The sequence below is a fragment of the Rhincodon typus genome, chromosome 9 (genome assembly GCF_021869965.1).
Source record: "Rhincodon typus isolate 14 chromosome 9, sRhiTyp1.1, whole genome shotgun sequence".
Lineage (NCBI taxonomy): Eukaryota > Metazoa > Chordata > Chondrichthyes > Orectolobiformes > Rhincodontidae > Rhincodon > Rhincodon typus.
In genome coordinates, this window is record NC_063340.1 from 34,514,326 (window position 1) to 34,538,966 (window position 24,641).

General features: G+C 39.4%; 1 protein-coding gene and 1 long non-coding RNA gene across 3 annotated transcripts in view; one reads left to right on the forward strand and one right to left on the reverse strand.

Moving 5' to 3' along the window:
* The window catches only part of LOC125484103, a 39,152-nt gene extending 14,554 nt beyond the window's left edge, over positions 1–24,598 (forward strand). Inside the window, exon 4 of one of the 2 annotated variants that reach the window (XR_007262953.1) lies at positions 22,992–24,594. This is a non-coding gene — a long non-coding RNA (uncharacterized LOC125484103). Of the gene's footprint in view, positions 1–22,991 lie in introns of both variants that reach the window. The other variant, XR_007262954.1, reaches the window with a different exon arrangement.
* The window catches only part of tiam2a (TIAM Rac1 associated GEF 2a), a 358,836-nt gene that overhangs the window by 83,122 nt on the left and 251,073 nt on the right, over positions 1–24,641 (reverse strand). The window lies entirely within an intron of this gene.

A 24,641-nucleotide genomic window follows, 5' to 3' on the forward strand; every position in this document is an offset into this window, starting at 1 on the left:
TAGGATTTGAACCCAGGTCCCCAGAATGTTATCTGGGTCTCTGGACTAACAGTCCAGCGATAATACCACTAGGCCATCGCCTCCCCATTGATTCATTCACATAATTAAAAACAGATGCACTCTGGTTTCCCAGTGGTCAGAATATTCGACAGTGAAAATGATGGAAGAGATGCTAATGCCACAAGCCAATGGTTCTTTCAGCCTTTTCTATGGCCTTTCCAGCCACATATTATTGAGGACTATGTTGCTGCTGATGTCATCTCCTACCAAAAGGCCATTTGGCTGGCTGCTGGGTGAGACAACAGAACTAAAAATATTAAAAGGATCCTGCTAATATAATCTATACTAAAGATAAACCTTGGGAATGAATGTCAAAGGCTAACATTATTGCCTCTTTACAAATTTCCTACACTACAACTGTGACAATACTTCACAGTATTTAATTGACTGCAATGCTTTGGCAATGTCCTGAGATTACATAAAAAGGACAGAGTTCAGTCTTCATTTTCATTGTATTATCTTCGATACACTGGTTATAAACAGGGCTCCCAAACTTTCCACAGTAACACCCTTTCCTGATTCAAGGTCCATTCTTTCCTCAGCTTACAATGACTTATAGTGATTATGGATAGTCAGAACAGCTTTGTGCATGGTAAATTGTGTCTCTCAAACTTGAGTAAATTTTTTTTGATGAAGTGACCAAGCAGATAGAAGGCAGCAGAGTGGTAGACAGACTTTTGCAAGGCCTTCGACAGGGGTCCACAAGGTAGACTGGTTAGGAAGGTTAGATTACATGGCATCCAGGGAAAGCTAACCAATTGGATACAAAATTGGCTTGACAGTAGGAGACAGATGGTGGTGGTGGTGGTAGAGGGTTGTTGCTCACACTGGAGGCCGTGACTAGCGCTGTGCCACAAAGATCAGTGCTGAACTCACTGTTGTTCGTCATTTATATAAATGATTTGAATAAGAATATAGAAGGCATGGTTATGAATTTTGCAGATAACACTAAAATTGGTGGTTTAGTGGACAGTGAAGGAGGTTATCTAAGTGTATAAATAGATCTTGATCAACTGGGCCAGTGGGCTGAGGAATGGCAAATAAAGGAATTAAAAACAAAGTTGCTGGAAAAGCTCAGCAGGTCTGACAGTATCTGTGAAGGAAAAAACAATTAACATTTTGGGTCCGTGACCCTTCCTCACATTTTTATAGGTACACGGATAGGAATGGTTTGAGGGATATGGGCCAAACAGAGGAAAATGGGACTAGTTCAGTGTGGGAAATCTGGTTGGCATGGACAAGTTGGGCCGAAGAGTCTGTTTCCGTGCAGTATGACTGTAAGACTCTATGACAATGATAGACTGCTCTGGAAGTAGCAATGTGAAGGTTAAAGAATCCAGGTTCCAACATCACCACATTCTCACATTCAACCCATCAACTCTTGTTCCATAAATCTTTCTTCCTAAATTCTGCCCCACATGGGTTCTGCAGCAAGTAAATCTGCTTGGGTGGCACGTGTGCGTCAGACAAAAGTCATCTGAAGCCAGAACAGCTGCTTATTTCTGCTTTAACTCTTCTATTGCGACATGATTTTCAAGATGTAGCCCAATTGTACAGACACAAGTAGCAGTGAAGCTACTAATCCTTGCTAAAATACAGATTAACAGGCATCAGCAGGCCTTCAGAATTTCACTGACCTTGACATAAAATCATTCACAAGTAATTTGTCAGTTTGTCAGTTTCACAATCACAATTGTTGTGGTACTAATGGAAGCCATTTGGCCTTCTGTGTCCACATCAGCTCTCTATACATTTCAAATTATAGGCAATCTCCATTCTTTACCCACATCCCTGCACATTGTTTCTGTTTAACTGATTATCCAATAACCTCTTAAATGCTTCAGTCAAACCTGCCTCCAGCACACTTCCGGACAGTTATTCCATTCAAAAGTTATTGCTTGCCTCTCCATGTCCCTGGTTCTTCATCCTTGAGCTCATTCTACCTGTCCTACCACATTTAACGATTTATGTACATATTCACCTGGGTCTGTGATCTTGCACACCCGATAGAATAGCACCCTTTGGTTTATGCTATCTTTCCACGTTATTTATACCGAAATGTGTCACTGTACTCTGCTCTGCATCAAGCTTCATTTGCCACTGATCTGCCCATTGCACCAGCTTGTTTGTGTCCTTTTAGAGGTCTGTATTGTCCTGATCAGAATTTAGTGCTCTCAAATTTTGTATCACCTGTAAAACTTTGATCTAGATCATTAATATGTGGCAGGAAAAGCAAGGGGTCAATACTGATGCCTGGGAACACCACTTATAAACCTTCCCCGGCTCAAAAACGATCAGCCATCACACTCTGCCTCCTATCCTTAAGCAAATTTTGTAACCAGGGCGCTACTGATCCTTATGTTCACAAGTCTGTTGTGTGGCTCTGTATCAAATGCCTTCTGGAAGTTTATTACATCAAGAAAACTGCTTTCATCAGCCCTCTCAATTACCTTTTCAAAAAAGTCCATGTTAGTCAGACATGAATTTTCAAGTTTCCCCACCACTGGAAGTTAAACTGTCAAGTCTGTAAACATTGGGCTTATTTTCATTTTATCTTTTCTTCACCTGCACATCACCACCCATTGTATACTCAACCAATCAATTTATTTTCTTTGCAAGCCGAAGTCACTAAGACTAATTTATACATCTTAAATGCAACTGTTTGACATCATCCAATACAACATCAATTAACAAATTCTGGAACCTTCCTTCCCAACTAACTCAATGCCACAATGGACAGTGCATTTTTCTAACCATCATAAGTTATTTATTACAAAACTCAGAAGAAACTAGAAATAAAAGAGCTACAATAGAAGCACTGAATGATATTATCTGTGAAATGCAAGTGGTATTAAATTATTATTGGGACCATTCAAAGGCTCTCTGTAATCATTTCCAAATCTTTCAGATGAAACATAAAATATTCACACCACTTCAATACGGAGGTGGATGAAGATTTGTACAAACCAATCTAGTTAAACCATGCATATTAAAATTTCTCAAGACCCTTTATTATTTATAATATCAAAGAGACTGATTTTTGCAGTGTTACAAGTAGGTCAAGTGACCCATTCATTTATATCGCTCTCTTGTTCTATATAAAGTTTCCAGTTTTACAGTGAGGTTCATGTTTTTCTAAAATTTCTAACAGTCTAGACACATTACATCAAAAACAAATACTCACTATTTATAGTAATAATTTGATCACTTGACCAGGAATGGAAATAAGCGATAAATCAGTTTTTCATTGATTACTCCCATAGCATTAACTTTTCTTCAACAAACAAAATCAAAGTATTCATTTGTGGACATTAATTAGCCAATATAGTTTTCAGCAGCCATTCTTTTTTACTTCCACAGAAAGAATGCCCTTCAAAAACTGGGCCAAATTAGATCCAAGACCCACCCTGGAAAACATCTACAGAATTAGCCACAGGCTGGTGCTGTTACCTGATTTTGCAAGCCAGGACCAATCTCCTGACAGAGATAGTAGGAACTGCCGAGTTCATCCAGCTCTACACCTTGTTACACCCAATCTCCTGACGCTAGGTACCTCCCAACCGTAGTCCCACACATCCAGCAGTTTAAGAGCAGATGAAGCATAATTCGCTATAAATCATCCTACATTCCATCATCCATGCTCTCCACTAAATTGTCTGAAGGAAAACAGTTTTTCAACTTGGCCATGAAATTGGTAAATGGTCCCACAGGAAATGCAATGAAAATATGCATCTCAAGCATTTCATAGATTTTGTGCACGCTCAACAGGATACCAGCATCCAGCCTTGGTGAAGCATCACTCCCAAAAGTTGAAGGCAGTTTTTAAAATCAGTCTTCCACACATATCTATTTTCTGGTCATGTCTTTGAAAGAAAAAAAGTTGATTACAGCAATAATTTTGTCTGTAGCAGCAGTCATGGAATGGACGCTAGACAGCAGAAACAATTGTTTGGAACACGCTGCAGCTAGTTTATAACATAATTAGAAGGCACAGCATAACTAAATTAAGGAGAATGTTTCACAACAAAACAGTAGCATTAACCCAACAATCCACCTTAAAACTGATTTTATTTCAAATCAATTGAATAATTTCCATAGCAAAAGAAGAAACAATGAAAACAAGATTGTATTCCCACATTCACATTTCAAAATTATTTGTGGTCAACTCCAAATGACTGGTTTTCTAAAGCTGCACAGGTAAACTTAAATAATAATAGCATATTATTTAAGCCTAGAAAAATTACAGAACAAACCAGCCTCAAAAGTGCACTCTAGTGGACATAGTGTGTACCCTTACTTGCTGCAACCTCTGCATCAGAAAATATTTCAACATAACAGTAAATTCCACCTTCCAAATTCCAATGGAACAAAAGAATCTTGCCTGAACACCAAGATCCAAACAGTTTCTTAAAGGAGGAAGCACCAAATTAAATATCTTCATACCACTCTTCAACATTTTTGCAAGTACTTCGATTATTACACTATCTTCTGCCTTATAGAGACATGCATTGCCCATTAATACAATTTGTAAGGGCACTCCAGTAGAATCCAGGAATAAGCTCATTTATTTTCTTTTTGTATTCACTCATTGCTATCAGCAACATAGCAAACATTATACCCATCTCTAGTTGCCCTCAAGAAGGCAGTCATGAGCCACCTTCTTGAACTGCTGCAGTCAAACCGACAATGCCCTTAGGAAGGGAATTCCAGGATTTTGATTCAGCAACAGTGAAGAAACGGTGATATAGAACATAGAACTGTACAGCACAGTACAGGCCCTTCGGCCCACGATGTTGTGCCGAACTTTTACCCTAAACCTACGGTCTATCTAACCTCCACCCCTACCTTATACTATCATCCATATGCCTATCCAATAGCCGCTTAAATGCCCCTAATGAGGCCGACTCCACTACCCTCTCCAGCAATGCATTCCACGCCCCTACCACTCTCCGAGTAAAGAACCTACCTCTGACGTCTCCCCTACATGTACCTCCACTCACTTTAAAACGATGTCCCCTCGTAATAGCTACCTCTACCCTAGGAAAAAGTCTCTGGCTGTCCACTGTATCTATACCTCTGATCATTTCGTACACCTCTATCAAGTCACCTCTCATCCTGCGTCATTCTAAAGAGAAAAGCCCTAGCTCTCTCAACCTTTCCTCATAAGACCTTCCCTCCATTTCAGGCAACATCCTCGTAAATCTCCTCTGCACCTTTTCCAACGCTTCCACATTTTTCCTGTCATGAGGTGACCAGAACTGGACACAATACTCCAGATGTGGCCGAATCTGGGTTTTGTATAGCTGGAGCATAACTTCATGGCTCTTGAACTCAATCCCTCTATTAATGAAAGCTAACACACCATACGCCTTAACAACTCTATCCACCTGGGTGGCAGCTTTCAGGGAACTGTGGACATGAACCCCGAGATCCCTCTGCTCCTCCACAGTGCCAAGAATCTTTCTGTTAACCCTGTATTCTGCTTTCAAATTTGTCCTTCCAAAATGAATCACCTCACACTTTTCAGGGTTAAACTCCATCTGCCACTTCTCAGCCCAGCTCTGCATTCTATCAATGTCACTTTGTAACCTAGAACAGCCCTCCGCACTATCCACAACTCAACCCACCTTCGTATCGATATATTTCCAAGTATGTACAATGAGTGGCTTGGAGGGCAAGAATTTGCAGGTGATGGTGTCACAATATATCTGCTGTCTTTGGTCTTCTAGATCAAAGTGGTTGAGTGTCAGGAAGGTACCATCTAAGGATCTTTGGTGAATTTCTGCAATAGATAATATGCACTGCTGCTACAGAGTGTCAGCGGTGGAGGGAGTGGACGCTTGTGATTGCGATGCCAATCAAGCCGGCTGATTTGTCATGGATGGTATCAAGGCTCTTGGTGTTGTTGGAGCTGCAATAATCAGGCAAGTGGGGAATAGTGCATCATACTCCTGACTTATGTTTTATTGATGGTGGGATGGATTTGGGGAGTCGGAGGTGAGTTACTCACCACAGTATTCCTGGCCTCTGACCTGCTCCTGTAGCCACTGTTTTTATATGGCAAGTCCAGTTGAGTTTATGAACAATGGTAACCCCCACGATGTTGATAGTGGGCGATTCAGTAATGGTAACACCATTGAATGGTGAGGGGTGGTGGTTAGATAGTCTTTTATTGCTGATGGACATGGCTGGCATTTCTTCCATGCAAATGTTACCTGTCAGCCCAAGGCTACATATAGTATAGATTTTGTAACATTTGAAAATCAACTGTTTCAGTATCCGAAGAGTTACAAATGGTGAACTTTGTACAATTATCAGCGATAAGCCCCACCTACGACTTTCTCCCCATCATAATTTATCATTGTTCAATTACTGCTGAAAGTTTACTACTGTCTAGTTATCACTTGAAATTACAGAGGGAGCTGCTTTTGATTTTTGTTTAAATTTAAACATGAGATGTGGAGGTCACACTTGCAGGGTCAATAGTTACTGCCTATTCCACATGTGAAGATACTGCAGAACAAAGTCACATGACTGGTCCCGGGGATAAGGAACTTTTAATTACATAGATAGATCAGAAAAGGAGACTGATAGCAAAAGATAGGACACATGGGATCGAAGAAAATTTAGCCAATTGGATCCACAACTGTCTGAGTAGCAGGAAGCAGCAGGTGAAAGCTGAGCGGTGTTTTTCTGACTGGAAGTCTGTGTTCTTTGGGATCCCACAGGGGTCAGTACGAGGGCCCTTACTGTTTTAGTTTATATAAATGATTTAGACTTGAATGTAGGAGCGATGATCAGCAAGTTCATAGATGACATAAAAAAATTGGTGGGGCAATAAATAGTGAGGAGGATAGCCTTTGATTACAGGTGGATATAAATGGACTGATCAGATGGCTGATGAGTGGCAAATGGAATTCAATCTGGATGAGTGTGAGGCGATGCACTCGCACAAACAGGGAATTTGTGATGAATGGTAGGACCCTGGGAAGCACAGAGGATCAGAGGGGCCTTGGTGTGCATGTACGCCAGTCCCTTAAGGTATGATGACAGGTGGATCAAATGGTTTTCTTTATTTGTCGAGGCAAAGGGTTTAAGAGTAGGGAGGTTATGCTGAAACCGTATAAGATGTTGGTTAGGCCACAGCCTAGAGTATTGTGCACAGTTGTGGAATCCATGTTATATGAAGGATGTTATAGCACTAGAGAGAGTGCAGAGGAGAACTACCAGGATGTCGCCTGAACTGAAGAGTTTCAGTTATGAAGAGAGATTGGACAGAATGGGGCTATTTTCCATAAAGCAGAGGGGATATGATTAAGATATAAAATAGAGAGGGGAATAGATAAGGCAGACAGAAAGAAACTTCTCCCCTTGATGGAGGGATCAATGACCAGGAGGCATAGGTTTTAGGTAAGGCATAGAATATTTAGAGATGTGAGGAAAAACCTCTTCACCAACAGGATGGTGGGAATCTGGAAGTTACTGCCTGTGAGGGTGGTAAAGGCAGAAACCCTTAACATTCAAGTAGTATTTAGATGGGCATTTGTGATGCCAAGGTATACGAGACCATGGGCAAAGTGCAGGAAAATGGGATTAGAATAGGTTAGATGGTTGTTTTTGACTGGCACAGGAACAGTGCTCCATAGACCACTCTAAGCTGCAGCTATTTTTCACGTAGAAGAGAAGGCTAAGGGAAACTACAGAACATCTCTTCATTATCCCTAGACTCAACAATTCCAACATACACTTGGCTGCTTTCTCACATTCCACCCTCAGTACACGAGGTTATCAAACACGCTGATAACCACATCTTAACTCCCATGTTCTGTAACACATGACTTGTATCCTGGCTGACCTATGTTCCTGTTTGAATGTTCCTGTGAAGTGCCTTGGAAAGTTTCATTCCAACAATTGCTCTGTCAATGACACTGTAGTTAGTGAAATTACTCCAGTGAAATTACTTGGTATTCTGTCACCAAGTCACCCTTTATTTACACATGAACAGTCTTTGACGTTGACTGACTCATTCAGAGTCATGTACCAGAGTGTCAATATCTCTGCCACTCATCCTTTTAATCTGTCAGCCAGGGCTCCCTGATTTGGACCAGATTAACTGGTCCAAATCAGGGAACTCATGTTCTATGAGGTTCAGCTGGTTGACCCTCCAAACAGTATTCCACCCAGACTCACCCCCTCACTACCCTATCCTTGTAACCCTACATTTCTCATGGCTAATCCACATAGCCTGCACATCCCTGGACACAATGGGCAATTTAGCATGGCCAATCCACCTAACCTGCCCATCTTTGGATCTGGTTATATAAACACCCCACTGATTTCAGTATATAAAAGGGCCCACATTCAAAGGCAGTTTATGGAAGGAAACCATTTTCAGCCCAAGCTGCCCTTCAGCCAAAAAAGACATCCCCACTGATCTTAGTCTGTAACTCCATGAATTATAGCACCTCAAGTGCACATTCAGGTTTTTAAAGCAACATTCTTAAATTCTGTGTTACTTCCTCTTGTGTGATCACACCTTTCTGTAAAGAGTGACTGAACTGAATGTGGTACAGCAGTTGAGGTCTAACTAATATTTTACACAGATCTAGAAATGCTGAAAAAAATACAGAGAATGCTGGAGAAACTCAGTAGGTCTGGCAGCATCTGGAGACAGAGAAACAGAGTTAATGTTTTGAATCCAATACAACTTCTTCAGAACTGAAAGATGTTGGGAAATATATTTTTAAAAACTCTTCACAAAGGCAGGCCCATTTCAAAAGACAACGGGGTTGTTAATGGTAAGGGGAATAAAAATGTGATGAATAATGGGTGTAAATTAAGGTATGAAAGGGAGAGAATTAATCTTCTCTACTAACAGTAAACAAGACTGTATTGTTGATGGTGGTGGTGGTGGTGGTGGTGGGGTGTGTGTGGGGGGAAGAATGTAAGAAAAATGGAAGCCAGACATAATACAGACAGTTACTGAAGTCATTAAATTCAGTATGGAGTCCTCAAAGCTTGGAAGTGGAAAATGAGGTGTTGTTCCTCAAGCTTGTGTTGTGTTCTATTGGAAAATTACAGCAGACCCAGGATTGAAACATTAACATTAGAACAGGTGGTTTATTGAAATATCAATAACTGGGAGGTCAGGGACATTTTTTTTTAAATGGACAGAGCCGAGGTGTTCTATAAAGTGGCTACCTAGTCTGCGTCTGGCCTCGCCAACGTAAAAGAGATCATGTTGTGAGCAGTGAATACGGTAGACCACATTGAAAGAAGTACAAGTGAACCGTTGCTTCACCTGGAAGTTGTGTCTGAAGTCTTGGACAGCAAGGAAGGAGGTGAAGAATGGACAAGCATTGCATTACTTAACTGCTCTTACATGCTACATCTCGACGAATGAAGTCAAGTAACCCACGTATCTTCTTAACCACTAAATCATTCTGTCCTGCTATTTTTGAGGATCTATGGACTCACATTCCTCTGCTTTATTCTTGAGGCTAGCTTAAAGAGCTGGTTTGTGAAAGCTGATATGCATTAAGATATACAGAATTCATCTCATTTGTTTACTCCCCATGTCTTATCATCAAAACTTCTAAATTAAATTCAAAACTTCTTTCTACATTTGGTTTCAGAATTAACCACATCCCCAGAAATGTGGTTAATCAATGTACTGATCATCTGCATTTCACATTTGAAATATCTTAATTATGGCTGTGTAGTTCTGTTCAGAATGCAGTAAATTTTACAACTATTACTGAACTTACTAAACTCATTCCTTCAAGAAATGTAGAACTCAGACTCCTCACTCTGAAACTCAATCATCCACACCCTCTACAATTAACAAATCTTTAAAACTGAAGCTTGGGGAGATACAATTAGTATTTTCTCATATGCAATTTTTTTCAATTGTGTGACTTTCAATGCTCATGTCCTATGCTCAGTACATCATCTGGTTTTCTCAGGTCAAAGAAAGATTCATTAACTCTCTAGATTGGACTGATTGGAGACAACCACACAGGTAGTGGTAGCTAAATCTTATGTAAACTAATGCTCTTTTCCCTCCACTTCTAACAAGTTAGTCTCCTGACCTTGTTAATAGATCATTAATGTTACAACATAATGAAAATGAATTGTGGAAGACATCAGAAATTTTGAAACAGTATAAGAAATAAGTTTTTTTCCCAATCAAGGTTGGCATTTCTTGCCCAACCCTAAATGTTGTCAAATAATGGTGCTGGACTGTCTTCATTCGTAATTATATTGATCCGACAGTGCTGTTAGATAAGAAATTCCAGAATTTTGACCCATTTGTGAAGAATGGCAACTGTTCAGATATTAGTTACAATTTATTTTGAAAAGAAAACTAATCTGTCTTTAAAATAGACACAAGTCATCTTACAAAATTATACCCAAAAATCTCAATTCCATATGTAAATTCAACAGCAGCCGTAGCACACAACCAAACTGTGTTATCCTAATAGAACATAGAACAGTACAGCACAGTACAGGCCCTTCGGCCTACGATGTTGTGCTGACCTATTATCCTACTAAGATCAATCTACCCTGCATGCCCTACATTTTACTATCCTCCATGTGCCTACCCAAGAGTCGCTTAAAAGTCTCTAAAGTATCTGACTCCACTACCACTGCCGGCAGCAAATTCCACACGCCCACCACTCTCTGTGTAAAGAACCTACCTCTGACATCTCCCTTCCTCCAATCACCTTCAAATTATGCCCCCTCGTAATAGTCATTTCCACCCTGGGAAAAAGTCTCTGGCTATTCACTCTATCTATGCCTCTCATCATCTTGCACACCTCTATCTAGTCACCTCTCATCCTTCTTCTCTCCAATGAAAAGAGCCCTAGCTCTCTCAACCTTTCGTCATAAGACCTGCCCTCCAGTCCAGGCAGCATTCTGGTAAATCTCCTCTGCACCCTCTCTAAAGCTTCCACATCTTTCCTATAATGAAGTGACCAGAACTAAACACAATATTCCAAGTGTGGTCTAACCAGAGTTTTATAGAGCTGCAGCACAACCTCACGGCTCTTAAACTCAATTTCCCTGCCATGGTCAATCACAAAGGGTCATAAAATATTTCACGGATACCAGGACTGTTCACCAAACCCTCAAAAGGTGCTAAGACTCATAAGTTCTGTTGTGTTAAGCAGGGGACATCACGTCACTGGGGAGGAGATGGTGAGCTGCCTTCCTAAAATGCTGCAGTTTTTGAGGTATACATTCACCCATAGTGGTGTTAGAAAGGGAGTTCCAGAATTTTGATCCAATGACTGTGGAGGAACAGTGATAAGATTCTAAGTCAACTGCAAGTTCTCCTCCAAGCCACCCTCCCAAGGGAATTTAGGATGGGCAATTAATGCTGTCCAGGCCAGTGATGGCTGAATCCCATGAATTTCCAAATACCATCAATTTAATAGTTTGAACTATAATTTCTGAAAGATGTGTGTTTTGATGAATTATGCATTTTTCCATCAGTTTAACTAAAACCATTCTCACTGCACATACGTTCTGCTTTTTAATCACCAATGTTACAGCCTATGCAATACAATTATTATGACTATCTGACAAAAATATTTATGATGTCAACAAAAGCTTTGAAAAAACTCAATTCATACCTTTGATATTCAACTGCGCGGCAAATCAATGCTTTTCATTATAAAATTTGGCAAGCGAGTTCAAGTTAAAAAGTTTTTACCACTAAAGTTACACAATGTCAAGTGTTGAAGCCATTCCTCAGAATGAGAAAGCAAAAAAGGATTTGTTCTGCATAAAAAATATAACCAATTTGTTTTTTGGAACATTCAGAACAAATTAATGGATATAACAAACTCACTTAGCAGGAATCAATATGCACCACATATTAAACATATTGTTCCAACCAAAAGTATTGGGCAGATTGGCACATCAATCCTAAACAATCTTCAGATAAAATCCATTACCAGAAAGCTTGTTGCCCTGTAATCCTTAGAAGCAAATCCAACCACAATAGCTTCCACATTAGTTTCCTTCAGGGTTCACACATACCTTGTCGAATGGTTCAATAGAAACAGTGCTCTTAGTACAAGCTATAAAATCATCCAAAAGACAGGAAAGCTTCATTTCTGGTGCAAATTTCAGCAATGCTGCAAAATAGAGAAACAGATACTTCTCCATTCCCCGATTCCAAACACAGAACATCAGCAATTAGAAAATTGTTGGCTTGCTGGAAGAACCACAGAAAACTCAGTTCAAAACAAGGGTGGAGACTTGAGAGTTTATGCCTTTAATTGCCTTGAACTTGTATTAACTACTGCCTGTATTCCTTAGATAGGGATTGCTGGTCTGTCATTTAAGTACAGCTTAGTATCTTGTTCCCAAACCATGTGTTCTCTATATCTTCAGCAGGTGCGTGAATAAAGCCCAAGTTACAGTAGCCTTTCAGTCAACCTGAAAGCTTTTCAGTTTTTAAAATCTAACAAGGTTTAAGCAATATTGTCAAAGACTTTGAAGTGAAGGATGTGCATGCTTAAGAGATGGACTCAACAATTAACTGTATTGAACTGAAAAATCCAATACTGTTGATCTGTCACTTAAAAAAAAAACCAAAAGCTGCAGATTAAACAATTTACAACAATAACAAACAGCCGTAGATAAATTTAAAATGGAACGCGTATTTAGTATTTCATTGCAGCTTGCTATGGTGGTGTCAACAAAACAAGTTAATCCATGCATAGAAAACATGTACACATGCACATATTCCCTGAACTGTAACTTTGAATCTGGCTGAAAGATATGGTGCAGTCAATTAAGCACAAAAATAATTATATTCGCTGAAGCAGAGGAGTAGTAAGGATCTATTAACACATAAGGAATAGTTTCCTTGAGCATACATTGTGGAACTAAAGGCTGCAAGTTATCTGGTAATGGAGAATGAAGATGTTTAATAAATGACCTCAGGGTAAAAGATCCCCTAGAAAGTGATGATCATAAAATGATGAATTAAATATTCAGAGATAGTAAGAATTGCCGATGTTGGAGTCAAAGATAACAGTGTGGAGCTGGAGCAACACAGCAGGCCAGGCAGCAGAGGAGCAGGAAAGTTGATGTTTCAGGTCAGGACCCTTCTCCAAAAATATTAAATATTCAGTTTGAGAGTGAGAAACTTGGGCAAATAGATTAGCAGGAATGACAGTAAGCCAGCAGTGGCAGACATTTAAGGAGATAATTCATGACTCTCAGCAAAAATACATCCCAGTAAAGGAGGAAGGGTTTTGAGAAGTACTAAGTGAAAGAAAGAGAACGAGGCCAAAGTCAGTGATAGCCCCAAAGACAGATGATTTCAAAGTCTAGCAATGGATAACTAAAATGATAATAAAAAAGACGGTGAAAATAAACAGTAAGGGCACACTAGCAAGAAATATAAAAACTAACAATAAGAGCTCCTTTAAATATATAAAAAGGAATAGAGAGGTCAAAGTGAACACAGGCCCCTAGAGAAATGAATCTGGGAAGACAGTTTTCGGGAGCAAGGAAATAACAGAGTTAAACAGATATTTTGCATCAGTCTTTATGGTGAAAGATACGTCGACCGTCCCATTAATACTAAAGAACACAGGGGAGGGATTAAGTACTATCACTATCAAGAAAGAAGTAGATTTAGACAAACTAATGAAGCTAAAGACAGTTAAGACCCCGGCCTTGATGGCTTACAGCCAGGACCCTAAAAGGGGTAGCTAGATTAAACAGTGGATGTATCGGTTGTAATTTTCCAAAAATTACCAGATTCTGGACAAGTACTTTAGGATTGGAAAACTGTCAATGTGACACCCCTATTCAAAAATGCAAAAATCAGGCAATTATAAGCCAAGTAGTCTAACATCTATTGTTGAAAAAGTACTGGAGTCATTTGTTAAAGCATTAGCAGAACATCTGGAACATTAAAATCTAATCAAGCCAAGACAGCATGGATTCATGGAAAGGAAATCATGTCTGACTAATTTATTAGGGTTTTTGAGGAAATGTCAACCAGACTGGATAGAGGGGATCCAGTAGATGCGTTCTATTTGGACCTTTAGGTGGTGTTCGGCAATGTACCTCACAAAAGGTTAAGTCACAAGATAAGTGCTCACATTGTTGGAGGTTGTATATTGGCATGAATATAGAATTGGCTCATGGGCAGGAAACAGGGAGTGGGGGATGTGGGTTCTTTTTCAGGTTGCCAACCTGTAACTAATGGGTTCCACGGAGATCAGTGCTGGAAATGCAACTGTTTACAATACATTAATGACTTGGAGGAAGGGAATGAATATACTGCAGCCAAATACTGACACAAAAGTAGGTGGAAAGGCAGTCCATGAGAGCGGTACAGACAGTTTACAGAGAGATACTGATAGGTTAAGTGAGTTGGCAAAAAGTTAGCAAATGGACTATAAAGTAGGAAAATATGAAAGTGTTTATTTTGGAAGACAGAACAAAAGAACAGATTATTAAAATGGAGACTACCTGCAGAAAGCAGCAACACTTGCGGATATTTGTGCATGAAACACAAAAGGTAACACCACAGGTGCAGGAGATATTAAGGAAGGCTAATGGAACCTTAATCCTTATTTCAATTGGATGATAAGAACAGGGAAGTTTCACTACAACTGCACAAGTGCTGATGAGACTACATCTGGAGTACTGCAGGCAGTTTTTGTCCCCTTATTTAAGGATAGATATCATTTCATTGGAGGCAGTGGAGAAAAGTTTACTAGCATGATCCCCGGTAGAGAGGGATTGTCTTATGCGCAAAGGTTAAACAGGTTGGGACTCTACTCATTGGAGTTTAGAAGAATGGGAGATGATCTCATTGAAACATATAGGATGCTTAAGGGGCTTGACAGGGTAAATGCTGAGAGAATGTCACCCCTCACGAGAGAAGTCTAGGACCAGAGGGCATTGTCTCAGAATAAGGACAATTTAAGACTGATATAAAGAATTTATTCTCTCAGAGAATTGAGTGTCTTTGGAACTCCTTACCACAGGTCAGTAGGGGGCAGAGTCCTTGTGTATATGAAAGGGGAAATAAAGGATTATTGGGAAAAGCAAAGAAAAGTGGATGTCAGGAAGATTAGCCATTGAATGGCAGAACAGACTCCAGGGCCTGAACGGGCCAATCTTGTTCCTGTTTCTTTCGGTCTTATCTAATTTATGTATTAAAATTTTTGAAAGAGTTTACATGTATCTTCTGGAAGACTGGCCTAGCTATTTACAGGAAGGCAGGAAAGGAGGGAGTTGTCAGTCTTCACACGGGAAACACATAAGCCAAAAACAGTGGTCTTGGTGAATTTAATGGAAGGATCTCATCAGAATTTCTTTAGTCATCACCATCCAGAAGAGAATCAGTGAAGGCTGCTTGTTAGATATGGAAAGCCTGTGGTTGGCAACAGCCAGGGATCAATCCTCAGCAATCAAGGCAAATCTGGGGGTGGAAAGGTTAGGGCCAAGCACCTGCAAGTAGAAGGGGAATAACTAATCAGATGGCTAGGGCAAGAAGCAAGAGGGTGGATAATGTGTGCATGTGCAAGAGACAGCAAGTGAGCATATGTGTGTGCCTGTGCATGTGAAGGTGGAGGCAAGAGTGTGAACGAGAGCGAGAGATCGTTTGTGGGTGTGGACGAGGAAGGTAGTTAATTAATGGGAAGCAGAGAAACACTCCTGCTGGCAACAAATGTTAGAAAACCATCCTGCTGCTGGACCTTGCAGCTTCTACTCTCAAACTGTGGAGTTGTCAAAATCCTGGGAAACCCATGCTGGAGGCATTAAATCCAAATTTCTGAACTAAATCGGAGACTTGAAACCTAATTTAAATATTACCGACCTGCCTCACAGAAGCTGACAAGTTTACCCTAATCCAATTTACCCATCCCAACACAATCCTAGTTCTCTCAATCAGCAATAACCTGCGTAGATCAGGACTAGTATCAGAAACATAAAAAGGAGATCTAATGGATTCTTCCTCTCATTTGGCAAAGGCTATCAGCGTACAGAATTTTGTCGAAGCGGAGTTCATCACATCTGCAACACACTTCAAAACATAAAGATAAAATTGAAAATTAACACAATGACATTCTCATACCAGAATTTCTCGGATTCTATGATGCACCCCTTACACGCATATTCATTGTTGCATAAGAGAATCAAAATGCAGCCCATATTACAAATGAAACTCATGCCTCCTTCACTGTGCTCCTAGAAACTGTTCTGTGTACTACGTCCTACCATGCTGTTACACAGTTAATGAGGAAACAATTCTGAAATGACAGCTGCTACAGGAGTGACTGGGTACAGGAATATGCAAATCGATTGCAAGATTGGTGCCTACTTTAACTAGGTTTTGTTGAAGCTTAATCTAGAATTAAGTAAAATCACTTATAAATTGTGCTTGGTACGTGTGCAAGGTGTGATCTAAAGGTTTTAGAAATTCAGTTACACTTTTTGCTCACTGCTTTTAGGAGGTGCTGGTATTTGCTAAGGGGGAGGTCAGAGGGAAGAATTCACCTAGGGAGTGAAGCTGGCCTAAATCGATAACCCTAGTGATGGGAAACTTGCTCAGTACTGATTTGCTGTCAGTCTCTAGAGGATTGCTGATCTAACATTCACATATTAGATCCATCTTCCAGCTCCACTCACTAGGAGCTTATAATTTTCTTCTTTATTCAGTACTAAACTCCAAATGGTTGACTGGTCACAGCTGCATAAACTGGCAGAACTTGCCTGAGCTGTGAGATTTTTCATGATTATAAGCCACCAATTCTCGAACACAAATAGGGGTTCAAAGACGTGCCTGGGTAATCCCTTCCTAAATTTGCTTAGACAAGTGAGGAATGTTCCTAAGAATGGCGAGTTTTGACTCATCAACCAAGATGAAGTCTACTGATATAGATTTCTAATCTTAATCTGTGTAATTTATTCCTTCCTCCCATCAGACATGCAACTAATTGAAAAGCATTGTTGAGTTTAGCAGGCAGAACTAGTCCCCAAAGGTTTAAATGCACAGCAGAAAATTGTCTGTATTTAAACACTAAATGACAGTATGACTAGAGTTTAGTATTATAAACAAAACTGAATACTGATAGAGTGTTACAATGTATTCCCATAGACATCTTCTTGATGTACCATTTAACTTATGATCTGAGGATATTTTTCTTGAGATTTACAGAAGGGTTATTTACTTTCCTCCACTTTTAATTAAATACTCATCACAGCATCCACTCCCACACATCTCTCCACTGCCTTCATAAAAGATGTTTTTTTTTTCTATTTTGTGGGGAAATCAGCCTAGATAATAAATCAACCACACCAAATTTAAATTATTCTTTAACTCATGGCTCATTTGAAAGAAAGTGAGCTGTATGCAACATCCAAGACCCTCCCTCGAAGATCAATTTAAATTTCAACTAGAAGAGTGGCCTGACAGCAAAGAAAATAGTATGTAATGGTGTACAATTGAAATCCTCTGTAGAGTGCACTCTTTGAAGATGAAGAATAGCGAAGGTTTAAAATGAAACTAGCAATATAGTAAAGGATGGGATACCTGTAGAAAATTAGCAACCTTTCAACCTACAGAGGAAGTTAAATGCCTACTGCCAAGTCAACACAACCAATAAAGACTTAGTTGAAAATTAGATCAAGATAATATCAAAACAGAAAATCAAAGCAATAGGGCCTGAACAGTGAATACCTATTCTAAAAGGAATGAAAAGAAAAATGAAAGCTCAGGTTGTACAAATGCAAGAAGTTCCTTTTCAGTGATACTTTAACTTTTTTTTAAATCTTCTGCTGGTAATATCAAATTACACAGACTCCTTCAATGTCAGAATGTACATTACTGTAAACTTTGCTGCGAGTACACTGTTCCTTTTACCACATCTGGAAAATTAAAAACATCAAAAGAATGAAGCACCTGATTCTAGTTAAATTATGGAGGCATGGCAGCTTTCCTTACCAAGTTACACCATAGTTGAACAATCTCATTCTGCATCTCAGACAACAAATTTGTATGAATTTACAAAGATGATTTACATTCCCAAGTTGCTATATTTTCTTTTCGTTATTATTGCCAGAATCTGCAGGCAAATGAAATGGAACACACAAATCTCTACAGCATTTAAGATCAATACAGGCAGAAAAAAAGTCAAAATGCATGGGACTTCAGGAGGACGAACTACTGTCAATACAGTGAGGTCTAGAGAGCTGTAGATATTAGGTTCAAACCTCATCAGATGATGCTTTGGTAGTGGTGCTATGGCAATTCAGTGTTATTCATTTTGCGTCTTTCATAACTCAGAATATCCCAAAGCAGTTCACAGATAAATAAATACTTTCAAAATGAAACTGCTGTTGTAACTATAGGCAAACATAGCAGTAAATTAGTGCACAGAATGCTCCCACGGGAAACAAACAATTTACAAGAAATTTCTTGATGATGGCAATCAAGACCTGAATTTCTACCATCTTAAAGAATCAGTTTAAAAGTTTAGCTGAGCAGCCATTGATAATACCCAGGCAAACTGCTATAAATATTATGAGGCAAGTTTGATTTTGTGAAAGACTTGGGGCTGAATCTTCTCAAAATTTGGCTAAGCCATTATTTTAGGGAGTTTCATAGAGGTTTTCTCTCCTTGAGCCCTACAGACTTTTCTCATGCAATTTTACGCTGCTCACCTTATTATATAAGCACTTGGCCTCCACGTGGAATGTTGCAATACCACTCACTGTTGCATGCAACATCATCCCTCGTTGGATCTCACTAACCTATTCCACAAAACTACTAACACTTCTTATGCTTTGCTTCCTACTCACTCTGGGCACCTCATCACTCTTCCCAAAGAAGGATGGATCCAGCCGCTGACTGACCATAATCCCGTTTGACCGAACTAAGTCATCGTCCCCTTAGTTTCAGGCACATGCAGCCTGTTTGCCACATAAGCAGTTACCACATGCTTTAGGTGTGACATTTATGTAGCATGGTGCCCTATAGTAAAACGCCACCCCTGTAGGGAAGTATGACAAACAACCTCAACTTCTGTTTGTACTAAAAGGCAAGACAAGGCAGAGATGCTGTGATCGTCCAAGTAAACACAAAGTGAGCTAAGAAAGCAAGCTAAAAGCCAAAGATGCATCTCGTTCTGATGCATGAGATAGGTGCCTGTTTGTGTGTGGCCTTCAGCAGCATTACAGTGTAAGGTATAAGTGAACTCCAAAATGGAGTACTGAACTGCTGAAATGTATTATAAGTGTGTCGGGATGTGCCACGATGTGGTAAGGCTGCTGCTTTGCTAACGCTGATCTTCATTAAAAAGTACTGGTGGTCCTTGTCCATGAATTGTGCCCTGAGATGTTCATGAATGCTAGCCAAAATGGATGCTCAGAAAAGAAGCCACAAGCTGCACCTGCCAAGTTACTGCTCTGATTCTTGAGTTGGGAATTGATACCATCCAGCTTTGCTCCTGTCTCTGGGAAAATAGAAACTGCAAATATGAGCTGAGACTAGCTAATGAGATGTTAATGTGTGCAAATAGGCCTGTTGCCTCTCACTAGAAAGATTCTCATCTAGTGGCTGAAATCTTAAGTGGAAAGTTTTATTGTTGATATCAAGAATCTCATTTCTTCAATCCTGCCATATTTTCCAAACCATTCTGTCGTTTCCCCACATCTTTCAGAGAGTCTATAAAGTCAGCTCAGTTTTCCAATTAGGACTATAAAACACTGATGAATAGTCAAAAAATTGACCAGCTTTGTATGATGCAAATACTGACTATTCACATTACTTAGGACCTGTTTGTTTTTGATATTCCCCACATGGGCTCACTGAAATACTGACCAATGGAACCAGGCAAAGCAGGGTTTATAGTCATTTTGCCCAGTGTACAGTGAATGAGTAGTGAAATTGGGGAGGAGTAAATACATGAGCGTACCAACGGCCTACAGGAACTTCCAGCAAATGCCAATCAGCCTCCACATGAAGATGTTGCAGAAGAAAAGTCCCCTAAGGACGTGGAGGTGATAGGACAGGTTAAGAGTCTATCATACTTGATGCCATCCACAGACTGAGGATGCCATATCCACTGGAGCAGGACTTTCAAATGAAAGGGAAGGTGGTCACGCCAATTAGAACTGAGGGGCAAAGAATTGTTTTCTCCCAGAAGGCAGTGAATGTCTGGAGTTTTCAATCCCAGAGAATTGTGGACACTAGTTGACTATAAGAATTTAAACAGGAGGTGGATAGAATTTTGTAATATTGGGAATTGAGGGCTATGATGAGTTGGCAAGAAAGAGGAGTGGAGACCTGGGACAGATCTTGTTGAGTTACACACCGGGTCTGCGGGGTTGAAATCTCTATTCTGTCTCCTATTTCTTACATTTTAATCATGGTGGCCATCGAAATGACAGCTGTGTTAAATGTTTATGCAATGGGGTGCCTTCAAATACCCATTGGGGACCCGTGTGGAATTTCTCAATCCTCAATATGTCAAAGACTGTTAACAATGCAATTTGTGCAAGATCACACTACTTCAACTCATTCTTATCCTTTCAAGGTCAATGTTGCAGCGCGGGCAGTAGGCTTTGTCAATATGCTGGTTTCTATCAGGTGCAGGGATCTATAGACTGTACATTGCAAAGACAGCCCTTTTCAAAAATAGTTGACTTTATCAACAGAAAAGGGGTCTCATTTGACCAATATACAAGTCATCTATGATCGCTGTTATCACATCTTTCAAATCTGTGCCAGGTACCCTGGAAGTTCACATGATGCCCTACATCCTTGATAATTCTAAAAGGTTCCTGGGCTGGGCATTTCATGGGCTGAGTGCCTTTCAAGGCTGGAGATGAGAGCTACCCTCTGAAACAATGGCTGACAACTCCATTATGTAACTCGTCAGCTGAGGCTGAAAACAAATGCAATGCAACCCATTCTTTGACCAGGGCCGTAGTTGAGCAGATAAGCCTCTTGAAGATGGGATTCAGTGGCGTGGATCAAACTGGGGGAGGGCTGTGGCTGGCGGTACACTCCAGACAGACTGCATGGCATATTCCTTTCATTCTGTGCTCTGCACAACTGGAGCAGACAAAGAAGGGAATGTGATGGACACCAAAGAGTTGGGAAAGCAGCAACCATCTTCTGGGGAGGAAGAATAGGACATTGAGCAGGTGGAATATCAGTTTCGCCACAATAAATGCAGTGCAAAAAGCCAGACAATTGACACATGCAACCAATAGTTTGGAGTTACGTGAAGTCACCATTCATTGACTGTAAAATGCTGTTGGTTGAAAGGCAAGCAGCCCTTGTTTAGTCCCAAAAGCAATTGCAGCATTTTGTTTGTTGTTTCCTCTCTTTTCTTACTGCTTAATTATAGTCAATGTTAACAACTGTTTGAAGGCTTTTCAACATATGACGCTCTCATATTCAACTGGAAAAGAGTAGCACTCCTTCAGACAGGATTCTAACATGGGAAACTGCCCATAAAACTACCAAAAATTAATACTTAGCTGATTGCTGGGAAACTTCAGCCATAGGTCTGAGTGAAATCATTCTTGTAACTCACTACTACCCTTATCTTACTTGCCTAAATATGAAGCCAGCCAAAGGTAATGGTACAAAAATGTAGATTGCGAGAAAATGTTTTCATTACAGGTGAAAATGCAACAAAATATTCAAATGAATATTCTAAATGGTCCTCATGAACATCTAACATGTGAATGAGATTGAACATTATCTTTTTTGATAGCTATACACATTGCAAATCAAAATGCCTCCTGTTTGTTTGTTTGTGACCTGCATGAGGTTAGCTGATTTGAGATGGAGTACTACAATAGCTGTTACAATTGGTCTGAGTGCAAAGAGGGAAAAAATAGAGCCAGCATTCTCCTTCTCCAAACTAATTAATCCTGCCTGAAAAATTGTGTTGAGTGTGGAACTTATTCATTTTTATGCTTAAAATATTTGTGTGCTGACAGCTTACTAACTGTGGGCATATCAAAATAAATACATCAATAAATAAAATCAATAAATCAACTTGACCAAAAATAGACAAGCCCTCAGCTGTGATGCGTCCACAATTAGCAAGCTATCAACACACAAATATTTAAGCACAGAAATGAATAACACACGACAGAAGTAGCAGTATTCATGCAAATATAATCACAGCAGATCAATTCCTTTAGCTATTTAGCAGAATGTTAACAGCGAGAAGAAAAATTCCCAGTGTAAGTAAACTATCATTGATATGTTTAACAGAAATAGTCAAACTGTTCCAACCAAATGGCACTTTAAGTATCTATTAACCTTTAAATGACAACGGGTTTTCAATTCACCCCAAATTTAGTACATGAATTATATATGTATAGGACCCACAGAGGTACACTAATACCAACTCCATAACCAGTCAAAAGAGCTGGTTTTCTCTGACTGCTAAAAAAAATGGACATATAATTGACATGATTATCATCTTGTTTTCCTTTTCCTGGAAGTTCCTCATTCTTTGATGTTACTGCATTTTGTTCCTGCAAATTATCTACCTCAGACCACTGTTTAATAGCTACCTCCTTGTTTATAAATATTCTATAAAAGTTAAAACTGCTACAAGCTCTATTGTGCAGTACCATATACCAAGGTATTTCAGAAGGCATGTGAAATAACCTAAGATAGGAGGCAACTGTGTATGCAGTAATAATTTTGTTAAAGTAATATGCTTCAATTTGTACAAACGAGGGCTGGACACATTTGGAAGCTTACATTAAAACTGCACAGTTGCTAAGTTGTACATTTGTCATGGATGATGATTGGGGACCTACATCATTCAACATTATGATATTTTCATTTAAAAGTAATATTACATTTGGAGGCATTTTAATTATTTTTCTTCCATTTGATTACTGTATTTCAGAACTTTACTTCAAACAGTGCTGTGACATAGTCTTACCTGTGCTGCTGTTCAAAGATCCACATCTAGGGGGAATTAAAAAAAAAACATCTAGCTGAATCCAGAGAGTCATCTGACACCCAGTGTGTTTTAAAACTTCAGAAATGGACAACCCAGAGGAAAAAAGCAAAGCAAGTGTCACAAAATCAACTTTGAAGAGCCATAAACAGAAATAGAGATGCTTCACAATACTTCCTCCTTGCACTCAACGCCTTCAAACATCATTGTCCACTAGTAGGAAATGGTTTGATGACAGATAACATCAAATGTATAAGCTTCCCCCTTTTGTCACCATAGATAATGTTCACAAAAAAGGTTCACACTACACAGTACTGTTATAGAAGCAACTGCAGTATGACACAAATATCGTTTGCTGTTTCAAAATTACTTTTAGATTACATATGTGGATGAAGCCTGTCTGTGGGTTCACTTAAGCTGTAGTAATAAGTAGCCTTTTTTGGAAAAGATCATTTGTCTTTTTTTTGCCAAAAGTACAATTCTCCTGTCACATTGTAATTTTATTCATAGCTCAAAGACTATACCAATGGAGCTGACAAAGCTTGAATGCAGCTTTGACAGTAATGGGTGCTTTCACACGATAATGATACATAAAATTACATAGCACTCAGTGGTAACATTAATGTTGAGAAACTGGCACACAGCTGCAATTCATTAAGCCACATTTTACTTAAGATCCCAAGGTTACAAATCAGCACTGAAAATGGATACTGTCCTCTAGCACCTTAACAATATCCTAAATTTCACTTATGAAGATGTGCTCACTAAGATAAAATCATCTGAAATGAACTATGATCCTACTATATCTCCAATGACTAAGAATTATATACTTGTGGAATGTGGCCCACATTTTTTTTTTTAATTGTTCATGAAAACACAATTTCTTACTGGATAACTGGTTATAGAGCTGCTTAAGGATTCTGCACCAGATAAACAACTTGCAGTTCTAATTTAAATGCTTGTCTTGACTGGTTTTCTATTGCTATTTACTCCTGCATTTTGTTTTAGGACATGGACAGGCTGCTGAATGAAAATTTTACTGAAGTGGGGTGGTATCTCTTAAACAAGGAAGTCTTAAGATTATGTAGTGTCACAATTTGAGCCAAAGGGATACAATCCTGATCAACCTGTTCAAAGATGTTATGACACCACTGGAGCAGGTAGCATTTGAACCTGGGCCTCCTGGCTCAGAGGTAGACAGTAAACTACTGCCATGCCACAAGCACCCTAAAGCTGAGGGCATGAAGGGAGAGTACTTAAATAAGTTGTAAGCTATATTACGAGGGTGACACCAGCTGCAGTTCTTCACATTTGATGCACGATATTGAGTTCAACTAGCACTTCCTCCTCGTTAAATTGTTAAAACCGGATTACAGCAAACAGGAAATGCAAATACTTTCACAGCCTTAGTACAAAGTTCACCACAGATCATCGTGAAATTCTGTTTATTAATTTGAAATGCAACTTGGAGTTTTGCTTATAATGCTCATTTAAAATTTCAGTTTCAAAGCTACATTGTCTTAAATTCAAATAAAAGTTGAAGAAATGAGGAACTCTTACAAACACGACAATCAATTTGTTTTTAAGACATAAATA